This window comes from Spermophilus citellus, assembly GCF_964194105.1.
Source record: "Spermophilus citellus genome assembly, chromosome: 6".
NCBI lineage: Eukaryota > Metazoa > Chordata > Mammalia > Rodentia > Sciuridae > Spermophilus > Spermophilus citellus.
The window spans coordinates 31490607-31500420 of NC_138187.1; the positions used below are offsets into that span (position 1 = coordinate 31490607).

A 9814-nucleotide genomic window follows, 5' to 3' on the forward strand; every position below is an offset into this window, starting at 1 on the left:
TATAAAATGAGAGTTGGATTCAGGATACAGTTTAAAAGGAGCAGAATGGTCAGTAAGTGTTGAAAATAAGATGTGGGACTCAGATATTAGTGGATAAATGATGGTGGTAATAGAATGTAGGAGTTGAGGGATTCAGTTCTGGTGGACACTTTTACTCAAGTACATGCAGGGAGCTGGGCAAAATGGCGCACACCTATAATCCCAGCTGCTCAGGAAGCTAAGGCAGCAGGATTATAAAACACCGACTCAAAAATTAAAGGAGCTTGGGATGTACCTCAGTGGTAGAGCACCCATAGTGTGTATGGTTTGCAAAAGTAAGGTTTTTTTATTGAAACTTAATTTTGAAAGGAAAATGTGAACTAACATATAGCCTTGTTCTAACAGGCACATTTCTCCCTCATCATTACTCCAAAAAGTAGCCTTGGTTTATTCACTATTAGACAGAACCTGGAGTACAGATGGCAAAACCATTTTGCCTCCTTGAGAAAGGTGTTAGTAGGAGGGAGCTAATGTTTGATTTGCTAGATATTTTATGTTCTGCTTCTCTTAGCATAATAATAAGATTGTAGCATTCTAGGATATCTGAACCCAAATCTCAACTTCTCAGCATAAAGTTAGACTTGGGCAACTTTGTCTCTGGGAATAGTTGCTTTGGGTATTGCTTTTTTTTTTTTTTTTTTTTAATAGTTGTAAGTAGACGCATTACATTTATTTTATTTGTTTATGTGGTGCTGAGGATCAAACCCAGCACCACCTCACGTGCTAGGCAAGCATTCTACCACTGAACTATAACCACAGCTCCTGTGTATTGCTTATTTAATATTTTATTTTTTTATAATTATTTATAATATGTAGATCCACAATCTACAAAATAAAATATATTTATAAGAAAGGTTGCTTTTATCCTTGTGTATGACTAACTTTTTCTCCCCTAACTTTTATGTAGACAATATAGGTAGATAGACTTTTCACCTCCTTTCTTAGATTAAAAATAGAATACTGAGAGATGTCAGAGAAAAATGGTGTATAGGGAGCTTCAATGGACCACCTGTTCCTCTACAAAATTAGCCAATTAACTAAGGAATTGTAGAAAGCATAATGTGACTGTAGGAACTCTGGAGATTGATCAAGAGTGTATAGCAGTGAGGGAACAGTCAAGGAAAAAATCAGCCTGAGTGTCGGCGTTGAAGGAGTTCTCTGATGATCACTACCAAATATTATAAGTAGCAATTACACAGCACACGCTTAAACCACCAGTGGGGTCAAAGAATCACAAAGAAAATACTTTTAAAGACGAATTTTAAATACTTAAGATGAATGAAAGTGAAAATGTAATAGAACTTAGAAGGAGATGTAGCAAAGTCAGAAGGACTCAGCAGGAAATTTATGGCTGTAAATTCCTGTGTTTAAAAAGGATCTCAGGCCAATAACTCAACTTTAAGGAAGTAGAAAAGAGAAGATTGAATCCAAAGCTAGGAGGAAAGAAAAAATCAGAGAGACAATACAAAAATAATAAGATGTATGGAAACAAAACGTTCATTCTTTGAAAAAAAAATCAATAAAATTGGCAGACTCAATTAGACAAACAAAGGGAAAAGAAGAAAAGACTCTAATTGATGAAATTAGAAATGAAATTGAGGCAATACTAACCATTTTATAGACATAAAAATCATAAAAGAATACTATAAACAGTTATTAATTAGATATACCAATGAAGTTGTCAAATTCCTAGAAAAAAAATACCAAAATCTAAGGAGAAACAAAATTATAATATGACATAACAAAAAAGAGATTGTAACAGTCAATAGTTTAAATAATAATTTTAAAAATAGATAATATTTTTTTTTAAAACTTTCAGAATAAGATTCTGGGACCTACTGACTTCACCAGCAAACTCTATCAAATGTTTTCCAAACCTTGCCAAAAAAGTAGAAGATCATTTCCTAACTCATTCTTTTAGGAGAGTATTAGCCTTATACCGAAACCAAACAAAAACTTTAGAAGAAAACTATAGACCAATATCAATGATGACTATGGCTGCAGAACTCTGTAAGGTAAAGGAATAGATACCATGGCTGTCTGGGCTTGCATCTGAATTGTCCCCCAAAGGCTCATGGGTTGAAGACTGTCCCCAGTGCAGATGTGGGTCTTTGGGGAAGTAATTGGATCGGGAGAATTCTGACCTATATGGGTTAATCCATAAATCCATAGCTGAATGGGTTATTGGACAGTGGTGGGACCTAGTTGGAGGAAGTGGGTCCTTGGCAGTGTGCCCTTGAGGGCTGTATCTTGTCAAGGGCCTCTTCTTCCCTCTGTGTTTCCCAGCTGCCATGAGGTGAGCAGCTTTGCTGTATCATACCTTTCTGCCATGATACCCTACCTCACCACAGGCCCAGAACAATGTAGCAAGCTGACCATGGACTAAAACCTCTGAAACTGAGCCAAAGTGACTCTCTTCCCCCAAGTTGTATTTTGTCAGAGCAATGAAAATCTGACTAACACAATGACCAAGTAGGATTTGTTCCAGGAATTCAGATTGGATTAGAGTGAAAATCAATGTAATATAAATAGAAAGCTACCCCATGTTCAGGAATTGAAAAGCTCAATATTGTTAAGATGGCAGTACTCACTGTCTTAGTCAGTTTGGGCTACTGAATCCTAGGTGGTTCAAGCAACATTTTTCACACTTCTGAATGCTTGGAAGTTCAAGACAAAGGTGCTAATAGATGCAGTGTCATGAGGGCCCACTTTCTGGTGTGCAGATCAATCATTGTATATTCTCATATGGTGAAGAACAGAGAAAGTAAGTGCATGTCTCCTTATAAGGTCACTAGTCCCATTCATGAGGACTGTACCCTCATGACCTGATTACCTCTTGAAGCACCCCCTGCCCCGTACCATGGCAGTAGGGGTTAGCATTTCAACATAGGACTGGGGAGAGGGCACATTCGGTCCATAAGATGACCCAAGTGATCTGCAGAATCAATGCAATTCCTATCAAAATCCCAATGGCCATTTTTTTTTTTTTTTTGCAGAAAAGCTAATTCTAAAATTTAAGTGGAATTGAAAGGCATCCCAATAGCTAAATTCAACTTTAAAAAGAAGAAAGTTGGAGGTCTTTCACTAATTTCCATTTCAAAACTCACTGTAGAATTGCAGGAAACAAGACAGATACATGCTGCAATGTGGATGAACCTTGAGAACTGGCACAGAAGACATTTGCTTTATAATTCCATTTGTGTGACATATCTAGATAGGCTCATCCATAGAGAGAACAGCTTCCTGGTTGGCAGAGACAGAGAGGAGAAGGGAAAAGGAAAAAACTGCTTGATGGACACAATTTCAATTTGAAATGAAGAAAATGTTTTAACTAGATGGTGGTGATGGTTTCACAACGTTGAATGTACTTAATTCCGCTGAACTGGACACCTTAAAACAGTTAAAATGATGACTTTTATTCTGTGTCACAGAAAAATTCCTAAAATCTTGTAGAAAGCAGCTTTCAGAATGTGTAGTATGCAAAAAGAAAAGCCTCAAATTAACAGTTTAAACTTTGAGGAAAGTAAAAGAAAATCTAGCAATTAAACCTTTAAATTTTTTTTGATAAAGAAAGTACATTAATAAGAAGAAATCAATGAAATAGTGTATAAGTATGTATAGAGAATCCACAAAGCCAAAAATTGATTATCTAAAAAGATTATAAAACTGATAAACTCCAAACCAGATTTATGAAGTCAAAAAGAAAATACAAGTTAATAATATCAGGAATAATGAAAATACATTACAGAATTTACTGATTTTTAAAAGATAACAGGTGGATGATCAGGTTACACCAACAAATCTGACAATCAGGATAAACTGATTAAATTTCTTGAAAAACACTATTTTTAAAAAAAACATAAGAAATAAAATTTGAATTACCTGATATTAAATTGACATTTTAACTAAATGCTTTTCCATAAAGAAAACTCTAGGCCCAAAACTTGAATGCATTCTTCTAATCATTTTAAAAACAACACCAACCTTAAAATTATTATTATTTTTTTATATGTTTGTTATTGGTAGTTATGAGGGATGCTGAACCACTGAACTACGGCCTTTTTTATTTTTTATTTTGAGACAGGGTCTCACTAAGTTGCTAAAGCTAGCCTTGAGTTTGCAATCCTCTAGTTTCAGACTACTAAATCACTGGGATTACAAGTGTGCACCACCATACCTGGCTTAGAATAGTTTTTGCTTTATATATAAAGCAAAAAGGCAAAGAAAAAGAAAATTAAAATATACAGCTTTGAAAGGAAGAAGTAAAACGTTTTATAGGTGACATCATTGGGTAGAAAATCACAAATAATCAACAGAAAAATACATGCTGACAAGGCACCATGGGACACACCTGTAATCCCAGTGAACCAGGAGGCTGAGGCAGGAGGTTCAAGCCCATCCTTACCAATTTATTGAGAACCTGTCTCAAAGTATAAAATAAATAAATAATTAATTAAAAGGCTGAGGATATAGTTCAGTGGTAGAATGCCGATGGGTTCAACTCCCAGTACCCCCAAACAAAATCTGCTGAATCTAATAAGCAATTATACCAAGTTTATAGGATACTTTGGGTTTTGTAATGGCCCTTTAGATACAACACCAAAGGCACAAGCCATGAAAGAAACAAAAATTTTAATTAAAAATGGGTAAAAGATCTAAATAGACACAAAACTACAGATGATAAATAATAAATAAACATATGAGAAGATGCTCAACATTTGTATCATTAGAGAATTGCAAATTAAAACAACAATGAGATCCCATTAAATTTCTATTAGAATGGTTAAAACCCAGTACACTGAAAACAGCAAATGCTGGTGACAATTGGGAACAACAGGAACTCTTATCCATTGCTGACAGAAGTACACAGTGACAAGCTACGTTGAAAGGCAGTTTTCTTACAAAGGTAAATACAGCATTACTACACAATCCAGCAATTGCTCTCCTTTCTTGGCATTTACCCAACTGAATTAAAAAAACAACAACAACAACAAATGTTCACAAAAATGTTTATAGTACACATACACCTACATTCAGTGCATCTACTCAGAAGTGTTCACAGTAAATTTATAATCGTCCAAACTTGGAAGCAACAAAGATGTCCTTCAGAAGGTGAATGGATAAACAAATGGATATGCCCATACCATCCAGTCTTATTCAGTGGTAAAAAGAAATGTTATCAAGCTACAAAAACACATGGAGGAACCTTTGACCTAAGGTTTCCTAAGGGAAGGAAGCCAGTCTGAAACTGCTACAGACTGTGATTCCAAATGCAAGACATTGTGGAGAAGGCAAAACTACAAAGACAGAAATCAGGGGTTGCCAGGAGTGAGGGGAGAGGCTAGGAAGTGGGATGGTGAGGTGGAGCACAAGGAGTTTTTAGGGCAGTGGGACTACTCTGTATGATACTGTGTGGGTGGACTCATGTCTGTCATTTGTTAAAACTCATGGAACTGAACAACACCACATGAAGCTGAGTCCCTAAGGTCAACTGTGGACTCCATGATAATGTATCAGTATGGATTCATTAATTCTAACATGTTCTAACATGCTCCATGTAGCAATTACACAGCACACGCGAATTATGAAGAAAATACTTTTAAAGATGAATGTTAAATACTTAAGATGAATGAAAGTGAAAATGTAATAGAACTTAGGAGGAGGTGTAGCAAAGTCAGAAGGACTCAGCAGGAAATTTATGGCTATAAATTAAAAAGGATCTCAGGCCAATAACTCAACTTTAAGGAATTATAAAAAAGAAGATTGAACTCAAAGCTAGAAGGAGGAAAGAAAAAATCAGAGAGACAATACAAAAATAATAATACTAACCATTTTATAGACATATAAAGATCATAAGAGAATACTGTAAACAATCATTAATTAATTAGATATATCAATGAAGTTGGTGGAGGGCACCATTTTATAGGGAAAACTGCTTGTGGGCAAGAACATGTACAGGGGAACTCTATTTTTGGCTCAATTTTCTATAAATTCAAAACCACTACAAAAAAAGTAATTAAAAAAAAAAGAAACAGTTTCCACCAAATAAAACAAGAGGGGCTTTCTTTTAGATTAGAAATACCCCTCAAAAGCAGATAAATCTTATTTACTCATGAGAACTGTGTACAATGTTTCCACTTACCCAACAAGTAGAGCTATTTTTTAAATCATTTTTTAATTTATATATGACAGCGAATGCATTACAATTCTTACTACCACATATAGAGCACAATCTTTCATATATCCAGCTGTATACAAAGTAGATTCACACCAATTTGTGTCTTCATACATGTACTTTGGTTAATAATGATCATCACAGTCCACCATCATTTGTAACCCCATGCCCCCTCCTTTCCCCTCCCACCCATCTGCCCTATCTATAGTTCATCTATTCCTCCCTTGTTTCCCCCACCCACCCCACAATGAATCAGCCTCCTTATATCAGAAAAAAACATTCAGCATTTGTTTTTTTGGGATTGGCTAACTTCACTTAGTACTATCTTCTTATTCTATTTTATTGCTGATACACACACACATACACACACACACACACACACACACACACACATGCTTAAACTGTGGAACCAACCTAGATGATGTGGCATATATGCACAATAGAATATTACTCAGCAATAAAAGAGAATAAAATAAGAAGATTATATATATAATAAGATTATAATTTATATATTATATATAAATATAATATAATATATATATATATATATATATATATATATATATATATATATATTCCAAGGCTTTAAATATAAAGCCTTGGTATTTTCTTACTTTAAAAGGAAAAGGGGCTGGGGTTGTGGCTCAGTGGTAGAGCACTTGGCTAGCATGTGTGAGGCACTAGATTCAATTCTCAGTACTACATGTAAATAAATGAATAAAATAAAGGTCCATCAACATCTAAAAAATATATTTTTAAAAAAAAGTGAAAGGAAAAGAAAAGTGATAGAACACTCACCCAGCATATGAAAGGCCCTGGGTTTGATCTCCAGCACTGTAAAAAATAAAAATGGTTATCCTTTAGTTATAAAGGCTATAAGAAAATCATTTTATATATGTTACAACTCAGGGAATTTTGTAGCCATAAACACTCCTTGAGGGATTTCCTAGAATGTAATCATCCCAACAGAAGGTGCCTGGAATAACTTTTGCAATAGGATTGAAAAATTGAAAAATAACTACACAAGTTATGGATAACGGAAGTCAGAATGTGCAAAGGAGGAAGGCTAAAACAAACTCTGTGGTGTTGAATTGGAATTGAGTTTTATGAACTCCTGGATATGTCTACTGAGAGGTCCTGGCAGCAGTATCACCTGAGTACTGGTGAGTACCCTTGGCACCCAGATCTTGATTTCTTAATACCATTCTCCACCAAAAAGGAACCAGAATTTTTTGAAAATTAGTGGACTCCAGGAGTATGGCTGGGAATGAATGAGATGAGCCTTGAGCATCTTATGCCAAAAAGTAAGAAAGTGCTCAGAGAATGGTGGGGCACATCAAAATGAACTTATCACCTTGAAGTGGCTCCCATTTGCCAAATCTGAGGACATTTTGAGCATGTAAGTTGACAATAGTAATGGGTCATAACATTGAGTAAAATAAGAAACCACAAGCCCATACAATTATAAAAAAATTAAAATACTAATGAATAAATAAAGAAAATATTTTGCTCACAGTAGAATTGCATTGCAAGAGCTCAGAAGAGATAATAAATTTCAAAAATCTCTAGTACATATACTAGGTCATTTAGACAAGAATCACCAATAAATGCTATAATTAGTGGGATAAAAGTATAATAAGTTATAGGATATTTACTTAGCCTCAGAATATTTACTGAGTAGCATCTTTCCTGGCTTGTATACTTCAAAATGCAGAGCATGAGTGATAAGTAAATGTGGGAAACCTGATTCTGATTAGAGATATATATCTGATGAATGCAATTTGTGATAGGAATAGTGGAACAACTGGCAAATTTGTACTTTGATTAGCTGATAGTATTGTGGGAATGTTCATTTCCTGATTTTGATTCTTGTACTGCCTTGTTTTTAAGAAATGTACAATGAAATATTTAGGAGTGAATATTACTTATTCTCATGTCTGCCCTTTATTCACAAGTGGTCCAGGAAAAAGAAAGTAGTTTTATATATTGAAAGGGACATAAAAGCAACTATATTGAAATGTTAACATTTGGGAAAGGTACATAAAGAATCTACAGGCTCCATTGTTCTTGTAACTTTCCTGTAAGTCTGAAACTATGTTAAAATTAGAAGCTTTTCAGTGTTACTATTTGCATATGCTTTGTAGAAAGTCTAAAATACTTTGTAGATAACCTATTAAAATTAATGATGGAATTTATTAAAGTTGCCTATCAAATGCAGGTTGAATTTTTAAAAATCAGCTATAGCAGCTATAAACACATGGAGAAATTTTTATTCAGTTTTATTAATTCTTTTTAGTTATGCATTACATTAGGATCCGTTTTGATGTAACTATAAAAGTCTGAAATATAATTTGCTTGAAGTCAGTCCCTAATATTTCCCCTTTTCCCTTCCATCCTCCCTTCTCCCATTCCCTTCCCTCTTCTCTACTGATCTTTCTGCTATTTACTTGTATTTTTTCTTTTCAATTAGTGCCTTATGAATATATGTAATGGTGAGAGTCACTGAGGTATATTCATATATGTACCTAGGAAAGTTGTTCATTCCACTGTTCTTCACTTATCCCATCCCTCCTGCTTCTTCCTCAATCCCCTTCCTGATCTTTCTCCTATTTTGATGAAATCCTTCCCCTTTTCTTTTCTATTTTTTCCCTTATTTTTGACTAGCTTTTGCATATCAGAGAAAATATTCAGCCTTTGACTTTCTGGGTCTGGCTTATTTCACTTAGTACATTAGTCTCAAGTTCCATCTATTTATTGGCAAAGGCCACAATTCCATTCTTCTTTATGGCTGAGTAATACTCTCATATGTAAATAAACCACATTTTTTTATCCATTCATCTGTTGATGGGCATCTAGGTTGGTTCCATAGCTTGGCTACTGTGAATTGTGCTGCTATAAACACAGATGTGGCTGCATCTCTATAGCACACAGATTTTAGAGATTTTGGATATACTGAGGAGTGAGATAGCTGGGTTATATATTGGTTCCATTCCTAGTATTTTGAGGAATCTCCATACTGCTTTCCAGAGTGGTTGTACTAATTTGCAGTCTCACCAACAACATTGGAGTATACCTTTTCTCCTATATCCTCACCAACAGTTCTTATTTGTATTTTTTATAATTGCAATTCTGACTGGAGTGAGATGAAATTTCAATGTAGTTTTAATTTGCATTTCTCTGATTGATAGAGATGTTAAACATTTTTCATATATTTGTGGGCCATTTGTATTTTTTATATTTCTTCTTTTGAGAAGTGTCTGTTTAGTTCTTTTGCCAATTTATTGATTGGGCTATTTTTTTCGTGGGCGTGTGTGTGTGTGTATTGAGATTTTAAATTTCTTTTTTCTTACTGGATATTAATCCTCTATCCAGGGAATAGCTGGCAAGATCTTCTCTTATTTTGTAGACTCTCTCTTCACATTCTTCATTGTTTCCTTTGCTGTGGAGAAGCTTTTTAATTTGATGCCATCCCACTTTTTAATTTGTGATTTTATTTATTACACTTTAGGAGTCTTGTTAAGGAAATCAATGCCTGTGCCAGTATGTTGGAGTGTTGGGCCTACATTTTTTCTAGCAATTGCACATATTCTGGTCTAATTC

The 9814-nt window shown here is 34.6% G+C and overlaps 1 pseudogene across 1 annotated transcript in view; it reads left to right on the top strand.

Annotated features, from left to right (window-relative positions):
* Window positions 1-9814, top strand: part of LOC308651214 (cytochrome P450 3A9-like) — a 596726-nt pseudogene that overhangs the window by 206351 nt on the left and 380561 nt on the right. The window lies entirely within an intron of this gene.